Source organism: Mus musculus, chromosome 4 (genome assembly GCF_000001635.26).
Source record: "Mus musculus strain C57BL/6J chromosome 4, GRCm38.p6 C57BL/6J".
NCBI classification, from domain to species: Eukaryota; Metazoa; Chordata; class Mammalia; order Rodentia; family Muridae; genus Mus; species Mus musculus.
Window position 1 is genome coordinate 120,200,934 of NC_000070.6, and position 17,549 is coordinate 120,218,482.

Sequence of the window (17,549 nt, forward strand, 5' to 3'; positions counted from 1 at the left end):
GCTCATCTCTCAGCCTGGGCAAGGAGCTGGGTTGAGTCGGGAAAGCAGGGCACAGACAATCTTTCAGACCTGAGATTTCAGACCTGAGGTCTTTTCAGTGTGGGAGGAGAAGCTGAGCTGTGCTAAAGTCTAATAAGCATGACAGCACCTGTCACTCACTGCGCAGCTGGGTCTTCTGAGTACAAGTCCTACCCGTCCCATCCCCCCACCCTTCCCCTTGCAGTAGCTCCCTTTTCCCAGAAGGGCTTATGGGGAAGAAATAAAAAGGCAGGCTTGTACCAGAGCACCTCCAGAGGAGGACATCCACTTGGGTCACAGGCCTTGTCAAGGCTGCCTGGTATCTCTGCAGAAGTACCCATGGATGAGCAGCTTGGAGGAGACCCTCTGGTCAGGGAAGTGTCACTTGGCCCCAGGGTGAGGAGAACATGTTCTCCTCAGCTCTATAAGCACTGAGCCAGGAGGCTCCTGTGGTCCTGGGGAAGGATGTGACAGGACCTGCTGTGGCCCTGGGAAGGCGGCTCCCTTCTCTGGGTCTGCAAAACCAGTCTCAAGATTGATGAGCAAATCCATCCAGGTCTCCTAGAAGCCCTGATGCTCAGTGTCATCCCCATAATTAATTAGTCTTGTGTCCATGTAACAAAATGCCCAGGCAGTCACCTCAGAGAGAGAGAAGGGAGGATTTTGGCTTACAGAGTTGGTTTCAGTCCTTGGTTGGCTGGGCCTATTGCTTTAGAGCTGTGTGGTAAGGAAGAGGATTGTGTGAGCTAGTGTGGTCCACTCATGGCAGCTGAGAAGCAGAGAGGGAAGAATTAGAGTCCCTCGATCCTCTTTGAAAACATGTCCCCAAGCCCCTCCCACTACCCCAACTCTTAAAGGTAGCCACCACCTTCTGAGCTTGTTACTACTATTTTTGTTGCTGTGACAGAAGATCTGACGAAAGCAATGTGAGGGAAAAACTGTCTATGGTTTGGAGTTTGAGGTTCTGCATCTTGGGGCCGAGTCACTGTGACAGGGACTGGAGGCAGTTGGTCCCATTGCTTCTGCATTCAGAAGCAGAGAGCGACAGCAGCTGGTGTCAGAGAGCCTCCTCCTTTTTCTTCAGTCCAAGGTCCTCTCCCACAGTCAGGAAGGGACTTCCCACCTTGAGTAAGCTAGTCCAGAAGCGCTCTCACAGGTATTCTGAGGCTCCCCCCTGGGTGAGCCTAGATCCTGTCTAGTTGATAATATTAGCCATCACACTTTCCAATAGTGTCAAGCTGGGGAATCAAGACTAACACGTGGGCTTTGGGTGGAAATTTAAGAACCAAACTGTGGCATTGTTTTGTTAACTGGAAGTAGTCCATGGTCCAGAATAGTCACCGAGTACCTGTCCCCCATCCCCATGAGTGGAAGGAGAGTCCGACATGACACCCGGCTAGCTGAGGTTCTAGATGGTCGTACAAGTAGGAGAACTGGTCCTGGTTTCCCGAGTGGCTTCTTAGCCCAGCATGGTAGTTTGCTCAGTGTGTGATGGTAGTTTGAGGAATCCATCACCTTGAGGCTAACCTGTGGTGATCACGCACATGCAGGCTCCTCTCCAGAAGAACACAAGGCCCAGGGTCTTCAACAGGCCCTCAAGTGGAAGCAGTAACCCTGATGGGCTGATGAGAGCTGTAAGTTTCTCCTCCTGTCTCTGTTCTGGACAGGAAGCTCCCTGGGTTCATTGCTTGGACAGGACCAGCAATGGCTTTAATCTGGAGACCTCAGACACCCATTAAGTGTAGAGGCTGCTATCTGAGTAGTCAGATCTATGACCCATGTTCCCAGGCTAGTGAGCAAGGTGACCTGGTGAGAAGCTTTGGCTGTCTCATGCCCCTTCCCACAACCCTTCAGTGGGCATGATTGTGTCTGCACACACAGGAGGACCCTGAGGCTCCAGGAAGTGTGAGAACATGAGCAAGTTCACACAGCAGCTGAGGGTCAGGCCTGGTGTGACTCTTCTCCTCAGTAGCCTGAGACCAAGCAAGGCTTGGCTTTGCCAGGTCCTGACCCACCAGGCCAGAAACTGCCTTGCAGAGGTCTGTATGTAGGTGCAGGCTCCTGGCATGGCAGAGAGGCCCTTCTGGCTGGACCAGAGCCGGGGGAAAGATGTGAGTTACTAAGGGATAAAGGTAAATTGACAAGAGAGGAAGAAGGGAGATGCCCAGACTGTTTCTTGCCTGGGAGCTTTCACAGTGCCAGAGACTCGGCCCTTTCTCTTCTCCTGGTGGCTCCTTTCTTGTCTCTCATGTCCTAGCTTAAGTATCTTCATTTCCTTAGGATTTCTAAATGGAGTGTGTTGGTGTAGGCCTGAAATCTCAGAATTTGGGGAGTAAAGGCAGGAGGATTAGGAGTTCAAGGCTACATATGAAGTTAAGACCAACCTGAACTACATGAGAGGCTGTCTCAAAACAACAACAAAAAGAGACCTCAGGCTACAGAACCTGCCGTGATTTCACTGCAGGATGCTGTGTGCCCAGGACAGGATTCCCTTCCTCCTCAGAGCAGATAATATCCTGTGCTTTCTTGATGAAGACTCCCCTGGCTTCTGCTTCTCTCAAGAGAAGAGGCCCTGGAAGGTGGAGACAGACATTTCTGCTCACCATTGCTGCCGGCCAGGGGCTCAACACAGCGATGAGGTCATCAGCCTGGTATTGGGAACTGAAAACAATGTCCTTGGATGGACTGAAGGATGTGGGGAGGGTCCCAGTGCAGCTAGAAGATTCAGGAAAAACACAGGCCCGATCTGAATCCTGAAGACTGGCCCAAGGTCATAAAGAGAGAGCCCAAAGAAGAAACACTTGCCAAAAGTGGGACTATGAAGCCATCAAAGAGTGTGACAGGGATAGAGAAGCGTGGCTCTCCATAGTTAATGGCTTCTGGTGGAGGTGTGGGGGGTGGGGGAGGACTCAGTTCTTTTTAAGGGTCTGGCCGCTGTGGGCTTGACATGCTCCAGTGAGTATATAGATATCACACTGGACTTTCCTCTTTTCTTTTCTTTTCTTTTCTTTTCTTTTCTTTTCTTTTCTTTTCTTTTCTTACCTTTTCTTTTCTTTTCTTTTCTTTTCTTTCCTTTCCTTTCCTTTCCTTTCCTCTACTTTCCTTTCCTCTCCTTTCCTTTTCTTTCCTTTCGGGTTAGGGGAGGTAACAAGGGGACAGCAGTCATGGAAGGACTGGGAAGGGACTGTGATCAGGGTGGATGATGTAAAACTCCCAGAGAATCAATGAAAATGTTATGTGTGGCTGGGGGGAGTGGGACTCTGGGTGATTGAAGGCCTGGGCTCCCTGAGGTGGCAGAGGTCCAGTCCTGTAACCACCACAGGCCCTGACCACAGTGGGCAGAGAGCCCTTCAGTAGTGGATAGAATACCTGTCAGGCCCGTGCAGGGCTGCTGAGGAATTCTGAAGCTGGAGTGGGGGCTCTTAAAAGGAGCAGGAGAAGGAGAAGCAGGAGGAGGAAGAGAAGGCAGCTATGGTGGCTGTGGGTTTCCCAGGGGATTATCGGGAGAAGGGATCTTTAGGCAGAGACCTGGGACTGTCTGCCAAAACTTGCTCAGAACAGCTTCCTGGCTTCCAGGCCAGATAATTGTAAACAAAACAGATGGGAGCCCAGGCAGAACTTCCAAGCCCTTTGTAGAGTGAGGGGCCCAGGATGGGGCACGCAGGAGCAGACACCATGGCCCTGAGTCACGGGAGGTGCCAGGCTGGTTTAGTGGTGGAGACAAGGAGCTATAGACCTTTCTGATCAGTGCCAGGGAAGACACTTGTCTACGGTCGGTCCCGTGCCTGCATGTGCTGTGCTGGGACAGTGCTGGAGAGAGTGGACTCTGGCCCTGCTCCTATGTGACTGAGGAGGAGGACACACTCAGCACCATCGACTGGAGCAGAGGGGCACTGCAGAAGTGGGGGAGGAAGGCAGATCCCGAGGCAGTAAAGAGCACCTGAGCCTCCAAGACTTGTCTTGGAGGGCTGTGTTCTGTTGGAAGCATGCGCTTGGTAGGGGAGTGTGTGTGTGTGTGTGTGTGTGTGTGTGTGTGTGTGTGTGTGTGTGCGCGCGCACATGCATGCTTGTGCACGTGACCCTACACCTATCTATGTGTGTTTCTGGTTAGTATTAAGTACCACTTGTCTGTGCACACCTTGTATGTATTTCTCTGAAGATGAGATTCCTGTTTAAGAATCTATGGCCTCAGCAGAGTCCCAGTCCCCTTCGCTGACTGTTCACTAGATAGCAGGAGGAGCTGGAAGGACGAACCGTGCCCTCTCTGCTTCCACTTCAAGATAAGTCGCCTCCTATCTCCTAGTAGAAGAAGCAATCCATCCTTGAAAATTTACTTCTAAATCCCAAACCCTGGGAGTAGGATACCAGGTGAATCATGAGGGCACCAGAGAGGGAAAGACCCTCCTTGGCAGCCACAGAGCAATCCCCCTGTCTCCACCCCGCTGTTTAGAGTCCCGAGGTTGTCCAGAGCTTTTGATGAATGCGGTTTTAGGTGTAGATAGGATTATGGTGCTGGGTCTACTCTCAGTATACACCCACATATCTCTGTGTATGTGTGCAGGCACATGTGTGTGCAGACGCATGTGTGTGAGGGCATGCATGCATATGTCCACACATACGTTTGAAGGTCAGAGGGCAATCTCAGGTGCTATTGTCTGCCTACTTATTTATTTTGAGACGAGGTCTCTCAATGGCCCGGCACTTACCAAGTAAGCTGGGCTGCCTAGCTAGTGAGCCTCAGGGACCTGCCTGTCTTTGCCTACACAGCTCTGGGATGGCAAGCATGCACCATCATGCCTGCCTTTTCTGTTGTTGTTTTTGACATGGGTTCTGGAAATTGGACTATGGTCCTCAAGCTTACAGGGTGTCTCAGTTAGGGTTAATATTGCTGTGATGAAAAGCCATGACCAAAGCAACTTGGGGCGAAAGGGTTTATTTGGCTGACACTTCCACACCACAGTCCACTACTGAAGAAAGTCAGGACAAGAACTCATGCAGGGCAGGTTCCTGGAGGCGGGAGCTGAGGTGGAGGCCATGGAGTGTGCTGCTTACTGACTTTCTCCTCATGGCTTGCTCAGCCTGCTTTCTTATAATACCCTGGACCACCAGTCCAGGGATGGTCCCACCCACAATGCACTGGGCTCTCCTCCCATTGATCACTAATTAAGAAAACATGTTAGGGCAGCATTTTCTTAACTGATGCTCCTTCCTTTCAGATGACTCTAGCTTGTGTCAAGTTAGCATAAAGCTAACCAGACTATAAAGCAAGTATTTTACCAACTAAGCCATCGCCTTCATAGGCTCCTTTCCACTGGGCCTTCAACCTCATCTCTTCCAGGGCCTGGCCGGCCAGCCAAATCAGTAGCCACTCACCATGAACCAATCTAGACTTAAGCAATGACTGAGATGTACCACTACAGCACAGCCCCTAGGAACATTTCCCATCTGCCTCAGGACTGCTCTGGTAGGGCTGTATGACCCTAACATCCCACTCCAGCTGGGGCCAGCAGACCACACAGAGCCAGTCTCCCTAGTTTTCTTTCCAGTAAGTTGGTCATGCAGAATTTTTACAGGAGCATAAGCACTGGCTGGCAAAGGCAGAGAAAGCAGGTTTGTGGCCACCTGCTCCCCAGGCACCTTACTAGGGCAACGCCTTTGTGCTTCCTGAACCTGCTGTGGTCCAGGCTGATTTATACTGTCTCCCTCTGGTGAAAGGGATTTGCCAGACATGCTCACGTGAAGGTCTCAGTAGGGCAGACAATACGGATGGTGTCTCGAATTAAACAATTGCCTCGTAGTACATGGTCAGGTGTTTAGCCTCCAATAGTGCCAAGGGGGCAAGCCAGGAACTGATTCTCAAAAGGCAAATTAATTAACAAAGAAGGGCTTGGCCTTGCTCCCAGGTACAAGCGTCTGCCACAGTCCTCCCACCTTGTCTTAACCAAAAGCTACAGGCATCTCTGCAGTCTGCTGTGGTATCTCAAGCACCGTAGAGCCTAACGCCGAATGAAAACTTGCCTTGGAATCCTAACCAATTCTGACCCATTTAGAATCAGCAGCTTTTTGCTAATATGGAAATGGTACAAAGAGTTGCGTACAGATAGGGGGCTGTGTTGAGTCTGAACAGCCCAAGAGATGAACCTCATTCTTAGTGCAAAGCTAAGCAACCTGTTTGCTGCTTAGTCTTCAGCTAAGACCAACTGTGGTAGTCTGTTTGTTTTCAAGGGGATAAGTTGGGTTTCCAGGTGGCTAATCTTGGGAGTCAACTTGATTGGATCTGAAATCAGCTAAGAGGCACGCCTCTTGACTGGTGTGTGAGAGTCTTTTGTAGAATATTTGACAGTAGAAAGGAGACCTCCTGCCAGAGTGAAAAGCATCTTCCAGAGATGGCCCAGCTATAACAAGGTTTGAGAGAAAAGCAACGTTGCTTTTGTCTGCCGGCTTTCACTCTTAGCTGGTGAGTGCATCTACTTTACTGCTGCTGCTGCTGCTGTTATCCTTTGCTGATGTTAGAACCCAGCCTCAGCCTTTCAACACAGACAGAAAACCAGCCTGTACCATGTAAGCCACTCTAGTAAATCCCCTTGTCACATTTACTGATCCTGGGTTCCATTCTTCTAGAAAGCCCTGACTACTTATACATTTCCCCAGAAACTTCTGTGGGGCCCTGTATTCTCATAGATGCTAGCTCCCATCCTCCCAAACACTGGTACTTCAAGGGAACAGCTATTGGCTGACCTCTAGGTCCTCTGAGCATGGCGGTACCACAGGACTAGAGCAGTGTGGTACTCTGTGGAATGATGAGTGGGACAAGGTCCCAGGAGTTAATGTGTACAGAACTCCAGGGAGAGAGACTGCTCTGAAGCAAGGTGTGCTTCTGTCCCAAACAACAAATCAAACATTTCCGCTGTTCTCTGGTGAGCAGGAGAGAGGAAGATTTCTGTGCAGGTGCCACATCTGTGGTGATTAATGTCTTCCCAGCAGGAGACACTGTGTGAAGCACCATGGTGCTGCCTGATGAGCCATTTTCAACTGATCCATTTTCATTTTTCAGGACTGCTGGGACTTCAGGTTGCAGTGTTCTCCATAGGCTCGTGCCTTGGGCGCTATGTTCCCTTCCTGGCGGCTCTGTTTCTGGAAATCTTAGGGAGCAGGTCTTTGATGGTTATGCCCAAACCCTGGGTCCTGACTCATTCTCTGTCCACTATGATGTGAGCAGGTACCAGCACGCTCTCCAGCCACCACCAATCTAGAGGCTCTGCCCCTTCCCCCTCAGAACTGGCACCTCTGACACCATCAGCCCAAACATGTCTTCCCCTTAAGGTGTTTCTGCTGGGTGCAGTGATAACAATCTCAAAGTCCTGTTGTCTTACACACCGGCTGGACTAAAACACTGAGAGACTGGTCCTGTATGTATCTTGGACAGTAGCTTTAACCTTCATTGGCCTTACCATGTCTGACTTAAAACTTTGACTGGGCAATCTGGAGAGATATTCAGCAGTCAGGAGCAGGACGTGTCCCTCCAGAGCACCCAAGTTCATTTCCCAGTGTTCATATTGGGTGGCTCACAGCTGCCTGTAACTATCAGGGGATCGGCACCTCCGGCCTCTGAGCACCTGTGCTTACATGCACACACCCACACAGACATATGCACATAATTGAAAAGTAAAAGTAAGTCACAAAAACAATTCGAGGAGCAGGGCATGGTGGCACATGCCTTTAATCCCAGCCGCATTCAGGAGGCAGAGACAGGCAGGTCTGAGTTTAAGGCCAACCTGGTCTACAGAGTAAGTTCAAAGCCAGCCAGGGCCTCCTCTCAAAACTCTCGAAAATCCAAGATAAAATTAAATAATATTTGAAGTTTAAAATAAACACAAACAAGCAAATAAATAATAATTTTGACATATGTGAGGACCCACAGCAGCTGTCCCTGGGCCCTGTACCATGTAAGCCACTCTGTCATGCTCCATGGACCTGGGAAACTCCACACAGGAGTCCGTGGGGGATATTTCATTTGCTAGTCATAACGGTGCCCATGTATATTAGCTCTCTGTTGTTAAAATAAAATCCACAAGGATGGGAAACCTGTTTGCTCTATTTTATTTCTTTATTTTTATTATTTTGTGGGGAGAGGATATTTTGACTACACGTATGTCTGTATACTGACTGCATGCATGCCTAGTGCCTGAAGAGAGTCCAAAAGAGTGTTAGGTCCCCCAGAACCAGGGTTATGGACAGTTATGAGTTCCCATGTGGGTGCTGGGAATCAAACCTGGGTCCTCTGGAAGAGCAGCCAGTGCTCCTAACTGCTGAGCCATTTACCCATACACCTTCACATTTAAAAGAAGTTTAAGTCACAGTGTTGAGTCTTGAGACAGTTCCCAGGAGACATACAGCATCATCATGGTACAGGGCTTCATTTATCCCAGTCTGGTCTTGAACTTGCTATGCAGTTGTGAATGACCTTAAACTTCTGATCCTCCTACCTCTAATTTCAAGTACTAGGGCTATAGGAGTGCTCTGCCATGCCTGGCTCCTCTGAAATTCATCTTCATTTTCTTTCTTCCTTTGAGACCGTGTCTCTCATGTATCCCTGGCTGTCCTGGAACTTGCTATATAGATCAGGATAGCCTTGAACTCACAGAGATCTTCACCCAAATGCTGGGGTTAAAGGCATACACCACCATGCTTAGTCTCTTCTGAATTCCTTATACCAGCAAATCTCTATGGGCTCCTCAAACTAGAACATTGACTCCAAAGCTCAGAGGAGCTAGATCTAAAGAGCCGTTCCTCCTGAGACTATATACATTGATGTAGACTGCAGATTTGCACCAAGATAAGTTAGCTTACAATCCTGTCACTGAGCTAGCTGCTCCTCTAAGGTTGACTTCATAATTGGTCCCAGGGTACATGCTAGAGTCGGATCCTCCAGCAGCTCAGGGAGACAGGGGAAAGCTGGTTTCCCTAGTGAATCTGTGTCCCCCCGAAGAGGCTATTCCACAAAGGCAGGCTCCTGCTCTGTGCTGTGGGGAGCAGTCTGGCCAGAGGGAGGGGCTGCACAGGGTGTATAAATCTGGATCCTGATTCTATCATATTCTGCCTGCCCTTGCTCTGACTCTCAATTCTCCCCATTTCTTACATTTTTACGAAGAACCCAGCGAAGGCCACGAATTCAGCACCTACCAGATCAAACCAGGTACCTGGGTCCTGCTCACTTGGTTCTGGCCTCCGTATAAGGTGACAACCTTTTCCCCAATTATCAGAAGTCCCCGAGTCTTGTCTTAGCCTAAGAATGAAAAGATGCTTGCTTTTTGTGTTCTCTCTGTAAGATGCCAGGTGCCATCAAAAGCTGACATCCCAACCCTTGGCCCCAAGGCACCTGAGGCCTGACCTCTAAAGACTTCCTTAGATGACTTTCTTCCACTGCCCTGGAACTGCAGTCAGCTGAGCACAGGGATGCATGAAGGAGCTGCTTCATCCTTGGAGTATCCTGAGCTGCCAGGTCGCATTCCCAAATGCAAGCTATCATTTCCTGCCCTCAGCCCTCACTGGGGAGTGACCAGCCAGGTCCACGGGGTCTTCTTCACTATGGGTCTTCACCAGCATCCTAACCATGCCACCAGTTACGGACACAGTCAGTGCTCTTATTTGCAAACACCAGATACAGGTGAGTTGTCTTATCTTGGAAGCAACATATCACCTGGTGTCAGAGTTGACAGTCTATGCCCAGGGAGACCCAGACAGCACTTCAGTTTAGGAAGGATGGACTAGGGCCACACCCTCTCTGCTGGCCTTCCTAGTTACCAAGGATAGTCTCTTCATGATCCTGGGCCTTGGGTTTCCCTTCCTGTCATACAGTGTGTGTGTGTGTGTGTGTGTGTGTGTGTGTGTGTGTGTGTGTGTGTGTATGCATGCTGTTCACTACAGGCTTTGTAGGTGTCTAGACAAAGCACAGCTCTTACCTCAAAGCAAAAGGAGCCACATAGGAGTGACTGTGTTCTGAGAATGTGGATTCAGGTTACCTCAAATACCATGCTTTGACAAGGAAATGGTTTTATAACATTATTACAGCTGCAGGACAAAAGAAAGCCATAAATCAAGATGTTTTTCAAATGCTGTTGTGGGAACCTTGGGTAAGAGGGTCACTGTAATGCAAAGGACCTCTGCTTGGGACCTCCATGCTCCCTGTGGGCTTGTGGAAGCTAGGAGTCTGTTCATTTATTTCAGAACTTACAGGATGATCACAAAGATGTTCTGCCAGACATAGAAATGGGGAGTGAAAGCTACAGAGATGTCTTAGTGTTTGAAGCACTGGCTACTCTTTCAGAGAATCTGGGTTAAATTCCCAGCACCTACATGGTGGCCCACAACCATTTGTAACTTTAGTTCCAGGAGATCCAGTGCCCTCTCCTGACCTTCTTAGGCACCAGGCAAATGTATAGTACACAGACATTCATACAGGGGAAACACTTACATACATAAACAAAAAAAAAAAATCAATCTTTTTAAATATGTAATTTTAAAAAATGGTTAAAGAAGCTTTGTAAAATTCTAACTCTCCACAAATTTCTAACCCACCCTAAAATCTAACACAGACATGGCTCCCCTGACCCTGGGGAGTTTCAGTTTGCATGGGGTAAAAGACCTAACAGTAAGTTAGAAGTGAGTGACCGAGCTGTGCTCACAGAGCTACCAGTCTGTTTGCTCCAGCTGTGTGACCCAGTGACTTGTTGAGTGGTTCAGTTTCAACATCTGGAGAGTGGGGCCCTGTTTTCTCCAGCCCTACTGAGGTACTATGTCCACAGCACTCATTCCTAGGCAGTGCTTAGCTCAGAGTGTAACTAGCCCAGTGAACTAGACAGCATCTGTCCCTGTGCTGGGCCGGGCTCTGCAGGGTCAGGGATTTATCCGTCTCCTCATCTCTGTCTCCCCAGAGCAGGAGGGTATGCTGTGGGCTTACCCTACATATTTGTCCAGTGTGACGCTTACTAAGGTCAGTAAGTAACTGGAACCCTGCATAGGCCGGCCCTTCTTTGAACAGACCGTAGTCCTGACTTAAAGACAAAACTTTGGTGGGGCAGGGGACAGGGTGTGTAGGTTACTGGGTACAGACTATGGGCTTATTCATGAGGAGACACCATAAGCCGGAGGCACACAGTCCTTGTCCTTGGGGAATGTATAGCCTGGGGCAGGAGGCAAGCAAGAAAGAGACAGTTGAGGACAAGGTGTGCATGCTGAGAGAAAATAAAGCCAAGTGATTCCGTGAGAGCTGCTGAGGTGGCCAGGAACAGACTCTTCTGAAGGGATGTGTGAGGCGGGGCTGAGGGGTGGAGTCAGGGGTGGGGGAAGAAGTCTGCAGCCAGAACAACCCACTCTGCAAAGACCCTGAGGCAGAACCAAATTTGGAATTGAGGAGGAACACAACAGTCCAAGTGGCAGAAGCGTAGCAGGCAGGACAAAGAGAGACCAGACACCCTGACTCCACAGCGCAGAGTATCCTTCATTCGGGCTTGGGCTTGGCTGCTATCACTGACTCTGTTTGGTTGCCGGGATCCTGGGCAAGCTGAGGGCTAAGGCAGAGAAGCCCCACTCCCTGTTCCAGGAACCATCTTTTCAGGGGCTCTGATTCCCTCTGGTTCCTTCTTCCCCAGCCCTATAATCCAAGCCTGTAGCACTGTGCATGGCCCTAGCCTCCATGTATCCCTGCCATGATGCAGGGATACATCCAAGTTCCTCTCAAGAACAAGCTTCCAGCAGGACTCAGAGGGACTCTAGATAATCAATCCTTATAGCCTTCTAACCCCTAGCCAGCCATCAGTTGCAAGCCTCCCAGGGATTCAGCTATGGGGGACAGTGTATGGGGTTGTGCGTGGCAGAGAGCAGCACAAGGCAGGAGATGGCAGAGCCAGACACTGAGATTCCAGACTAGATAAGCTGCTGGGGACCAGGAGGGGGCCTGGTGCGTTCCTGGGTGGTGATGCTATCCCCTCTCCCACCAACGGTGGCAAGCAGGAACCTCTGACTCCCCCAGGGGGTGAGGGAGCTGTCAGCTGTGGGAAAATAGAACTCTTACAGGATGGTTCCAAGGAGCAGGAAATTGGCCCACCACACCAGAGGCAGGAGGGGCTGGGCCTGATGGTAATTAGGGGCCTTGTAATTAAGGCATTTGAGGGTTGGTTCAGCCAGTCCTGGGGATAGGGTAGGCACAGCCTATAGACCAGGTGGGAGGGGTTTGGTCTCTCCCCACCCATCCTTCCTTTGCTATGTCCTGTGCCCACCATTTGCCCTTCCTAGGCTGTGTTTGCAGACTAAACCCACACCCACCTTGGCCCATGGGGTGCCACAATACTTTCTTTCACTCTACCTTACTCTACCCTGCTCTGCCCCCAAGACCCTGACAAGCCCTGTCTTATACACAAGGTTTTCTTGTACTAACCCTACCAGAATGACCACGCCTCCATGCTATGTGAGAGCTCAGGAGAGAGGACTAGCAACCTGCTGGGCACACAGCAGAACCAGAACCAAAGCCCAAGACTTCTGACTTCCCACTAGAGTTCTTTCCCCAGTCCTGTGGCCCACAAACCATGAACCTAAACATTGTGTAGGAAATCCAGGCATGGACCAAAGCCCACCAAATGATCACGAAGGGCAGGTTCTCATTTAGCCAGCATCTCCTTCATTCCAGATACTGAAGCAGGGATTGGGTGTGACAATGAGCACAGGGGACAGAATGCAGGACAGAGGACTGGGCAATGGCCTTCCCAGCCGTGATCACACCTCCGTTCCAGCTTTCTCTCAAGAGTGGGCTTCTGCGTTCTTGAGAAGGCTCCCAAGGCTTATATAACAGTGAACCAAGGTCAGGCAATGGTGGCAGATACCTTTAATTCCAGCACTTGGGAGGCAGAGGCAGGCGGATTTCTGAGTTCAAGGCGAGCCTGGTCTACAGAGTGAGTTCCAGGACAGTCAGGGCTATACAGAGAAATCCTGTCTCGAAAACAAAAATAAAAATAATAAAACCCAGTGAACCAAGAAAGACCCACAAAAGAGGTCCTAGCTGGCACTGCGTGTGTTAGTCATTTTCAGTCACTACGACAAAGCACCTGAGATGTCAACTTGAAAGGAGGAAAGGCTTGTTTGAGCCTATGGTTTCAGTCTGTGATAGTTTGTATATGTTTGGCCCAGAGAGTGGCACCATTAGGTGTGGCCCTGTTGGAGTAGGTGTGTCACTGTGATGTGCTTTAGGACCCTCATCCTTGCTGCCTGGAAGTCAGTATTCTGCTAGCAGCCTTCAGGTGAAGATAAAGAACTCTCAGCTCCCCTTGCACCATGCCTGCCTGGATGCTGCCATGTTCCTGCCTTGATGATAATGGACAGAGCCTCTGAACCTGTAAACCAGCCCCAATTAAATGTTGTCCTTATAAGAGTTGCTTTGGTCATGGTGTCTGTTCACAGCAGTAAAACCCTAACTAAGACACAGTCCATGTGACCTAATCTCCCTTCACTAGGTCCTCCCTCCCTCCTTCCTTCCCTCCCTCTCCGCCTGTGTCCCTCCCTCCTCCTTCCCACTCCCTCTTTTCTTCTCTCTCCCTGTCTTTCCAGGGAGGAGGTGTGTGGACAGGGTCTCACCATGAAGCCCAGGCTGGTCCTGAAGTCATGGCAATCCTCTTGCCTCAGCCTCTCAAGTGCTGGAATTTCAAGTGAGTCACCACACCCAACTAGGCCTCAGTCTTAAAGTTCCTCTTCCCAGTAACACCAAGGTTAATGGCCAGGCCTTTCAGGGACACTTACAAACCACAGCGCTATAGAGCTGGCAGGCAGCACAGGTGATGTGGTAGGTGGAGAAGAACATTGTAGAGAGTATAACCAGCCAAGTAAGCCCAGTAGTTGGGACTCTGACTTGGGGACGGGGGGTGGAGAGAATTCAGACAAGGGCTGGAGATCCCAGGGTCCAGGGAATGTAGGCCTCCAGCACAAGCAGTAACTCTTATCCTGAAAGTCTGGAGAAAGTGCTACAAGATTTGAGCGTGGGAAATTGTGTGGGTAGGTGTGTGCACATGTATGTGCCTGGTGAAGATCTGTGGCTGCCGTTCCAGAGAGGGCTGGAAGAGAAGCGATGTGTTCATGACCTGCCTAGAGACTCTCCTCTCACAGCCCTCTCCTCAGTCCAGCAGACAGTCGGGGAAGGAGAAGTAAATGGCTGGGGTGTGTAGATTCTGTAGTCTCTGGGGAGTGGATCAGTGCCTGGGAAGAGTCAGGCAAGGGTTGAGGGTTCCTGTGCTGCATAGACTGGATGCGTCTTCTCAGGTGGTGTGTGGTGAGGTGGGTGGCTGGGGTAGGTGGGTGGCTGCTGAGATGGGGTGTGGTGGGTGAGTGGGTGGCTGAAAAGGGTGGGCAGGTAGCTGCTGAGCTGGGGTGTGCAAGTGGTGAATGGCTGGGACCTAGGAACCCTCACTCCCGTCTCCAGAGCTGCAGGGTGCTGGGGGCAGGGGTCTGCAGGGTGCTGGGGTCAGGAGTCTGCAGAATGCTGGGGACAGGGGTCTGCAGGGTGCTGGGGACAGGGGTCTGCAGGGTGCTGGGGACAGAGGTCTGCAGGGTGCTGGGGACAGGAGGGCTGCAGGGTGCTGGGGACAGGGGGCTGTAGGGGGCTGGGGACAGGAGGGCTACAGGGTGCTGGGGACAGGGGGCTGCAGGGGGCTGGGGACAGGGGGCTGCAGGATGCTGAGAGGAAAGAGGAAGAGTGAGGGCGGAGCAGCAGGGTGGTTCTGAGAGACTTCACTGACAACTGGGGGTCTCTGTGTGTCCTCATCTTTTCTACCTGTCCAGTGCCCAAGACTACATCCTATAACCAAAAGGCTCTATCCTGCTTGGATAGTTGAGTCCAGTTCTGTCCATCTTCATTTGAGGTGCTGCAGCCAAGCTGGGCTAAACCAATAGAGAACTGGACCTAGAAGGTCTGTGAAGTGGGTGAGAGGCCAAGCTGGGATAAGATGGACCCAGTCCTGTTTTCCCCCTTGATCTGGAGGGAACAGTGGCAAGGTCAGACTGTGCGGAAGCTGCTAGGGGCCCGCAGGTGCTGCGGGTAGCTAGCTGGGCAGGGGCAGGACCTGATGAGCCAGATGGAGAGGGAGGGTGCTTTTCCGGTGCAAGAACAATGCAGATGTCTCAGCCAGCAGGGGGCACTGGTGCTGCAGAAATCCTGCCCAGTGGCCATCAGGGAGTTTGATGGCATGGAGTCTCAAGACCTGGAGCAGGGATGAGCCCAGCAGTATAGGGAATAGATGATCTGGGCAAACCACAAGACACCCGAGGGCTTGGATGCTTGGCTGCTGCTTTCTGTGACTTTGGATAAGCCAGTGTTTGCTAGCGTATGTGGGGTATGACGGCAGGAAGGCATGGCGGCAGGAGAGGCTGGAGGCTGGGGTAGCAGAGTGACTACAGATTAGTTCCGCACGGTGGCAGTCAGGAAGCAGAGACTCCACACAGTAACTTGCCAGATAAAACCATCTAGCTCCACCCTGACAGCTCTACATAGTCCCCAATGCCCAAAGGGCCCCCAACATCCCCAAACAATGCTGTGGGCCACATAGACATTTGTGGGGGATTCTTCATATTCAGATCACAACACCAATTTGCCTTCTGAAGAGCCCATTTCCATTTGTATTGTAGTCCCAATGTAGGCTGGCACCTGAGACTATGGATTTCCGGGCGAAAGGTGTGATTGACTCACACAGAACAACTCCTTCACCTCTGGTTCCAGTTCCCATCTCTCTAAAAGGAAGCTGCTCTCAGCAACGCCCCCATGAGGTGTGGTGAGGCCCTGTGCCCATCGCATAATGAGCAGCTGCGGTGAGAAGAACAAAACCTAAGGCTAGACATAGTAACTAGCTCAGAGGACATCCACACCCCAGCCACTGGCCCAGGGTCTCCTACCTTCCCATTCAGGCCAGGGCAGGTACACTGCTCAGGGCAGAGCCAAGCCTTCAGTGTAGGATGAGACTGCCCACTGTGGGAAGATGGGGCTGGAGCCTCAGCCACCTGCCAGGTTTGCTTACTGACTCTCAGTCTCAGCATGAATCAGGAAGACTCTTACTCTATTGTCTAGAAGTCAGCATGGGTGCTTTCTGCAGGCTACACACACAGGTGGGATGAAAGGCCAAGGTCATGGAGTCAGTGGGTGGCAAGGCCAGACTGGCTCCCAGTGCCTGGCTCCCCCTACCACTGCTCTCTGCTGGGGGGTAGGGGCCTCTGAAGCTATCAAGATGTTCAGTGCCTAGAGAACCTGGGCAAGTCCTTCCCTCTTAGCCTCAGGCTCCTCTGCTTCAAGCACACAAAGAACAATTTTATTAAAAGTCAGCAGGGATAGCTTCAACCACAGCAACAGAGAGGCAGAGGCAGGCAGATCTCTGAGTTCAAGGCCAGCCTGGTCTACATAGTGAGTGCCAGAACAGCCAGGGCTACACATGGAAACCCTGTCTCAAACACACACACACACACACACACACACACACACACACACACACACACACTCATTTATTTTTCTTATAGATTTTTTAAATTATCTTTATTTTATAAGTATGCGTGTTTGCATGCCTATGTGTCTGTGCATCACTTTCTTGCCTGGTGCTCACAGAGGCCCGAAGAGAGCATCAGACTCCCTGAAACTAGAGCTGCAAACAGCTGTGAGATACCATGTGGTGCTAGGACTGGAACCCAAGTCCTCTAGACGTGCTACTGAACTGTCTCTCCAGGCCCTTTATAGTGTGTGTGTGTGTGTGTGTGTGTGTGTGTGTGTGTGCGTGTGCATGTCTGTGCGTGTGTGTGTTCACACCCAGGACGGAGAATAGTCAGAGGACAACTCTCAGGAGTCACTTCCCTACCACCATGTGGGGTCCTGGGACAGAGCTCAAGCTTTGATGACAAGCACTCCTAACTGGTTGAGTCATTTTGCCAGCCCAATTAAAAAAGTTTTGAATGTACTTATATAGTATTATGGCGGAAGGCTGCGTGCACGCCACACACATATAAGACATCCAAGGAGAACTCGAGTCGAGTCTCTCCTTCCACCTGTACGTGGATTCTGGGGATTGGACTCGGGTTGCCAAGTTTGTGCGAGTGCTTCTACTGGCTGCACCTTCTCACTGGCACACAAAGAACAGTTTTAAAAATGTCCATCCTAACATATCAATTCGCAGAACATCAGATCTGCAGCCTGGATTCTTTCTCCGAGGGTGTGTGACAGAGTGTCAGGGTTCTGCTGGGTGGGTTTTCTTTTCAAAGGGGCTCTCTGCTCTCTCAAGTGCTCGCCCGGGGTTCTCCCGTCAGACGACGGTCCTTGGAAGCTAACGCCTTGCGTTTTCACCATGTTTATATACGTTTCGTCTCCACTCTGAGGCACTTAATATTTTTCTAGTGGTTTGTTTTAATCAACATATCACATAAAGAAGAATCTTGATTTTAAAAACTGAATCCTGATGGGTTTTATTTAACTGTTTATGGATAATAGGATCGCTGCACGGCGCTGTAAGATTAGC

At 50.6% G+C, this 17,549-nt stretch overlaps 1 long non-coding RNA gene across 3 annotated transcripts in view; it reads right to left on the reverse strand.

Annotated features, from left to right (window-relative positions):
• The window catches only part of Gm36134, a 107,967-nt gene that overhangs the window by 46,749 nt on the left and 43,669 nt on the right, over positions 1-17,549 (reverse strand). The gene's annotated exons all lie outside the window — the stretch shown is intronic.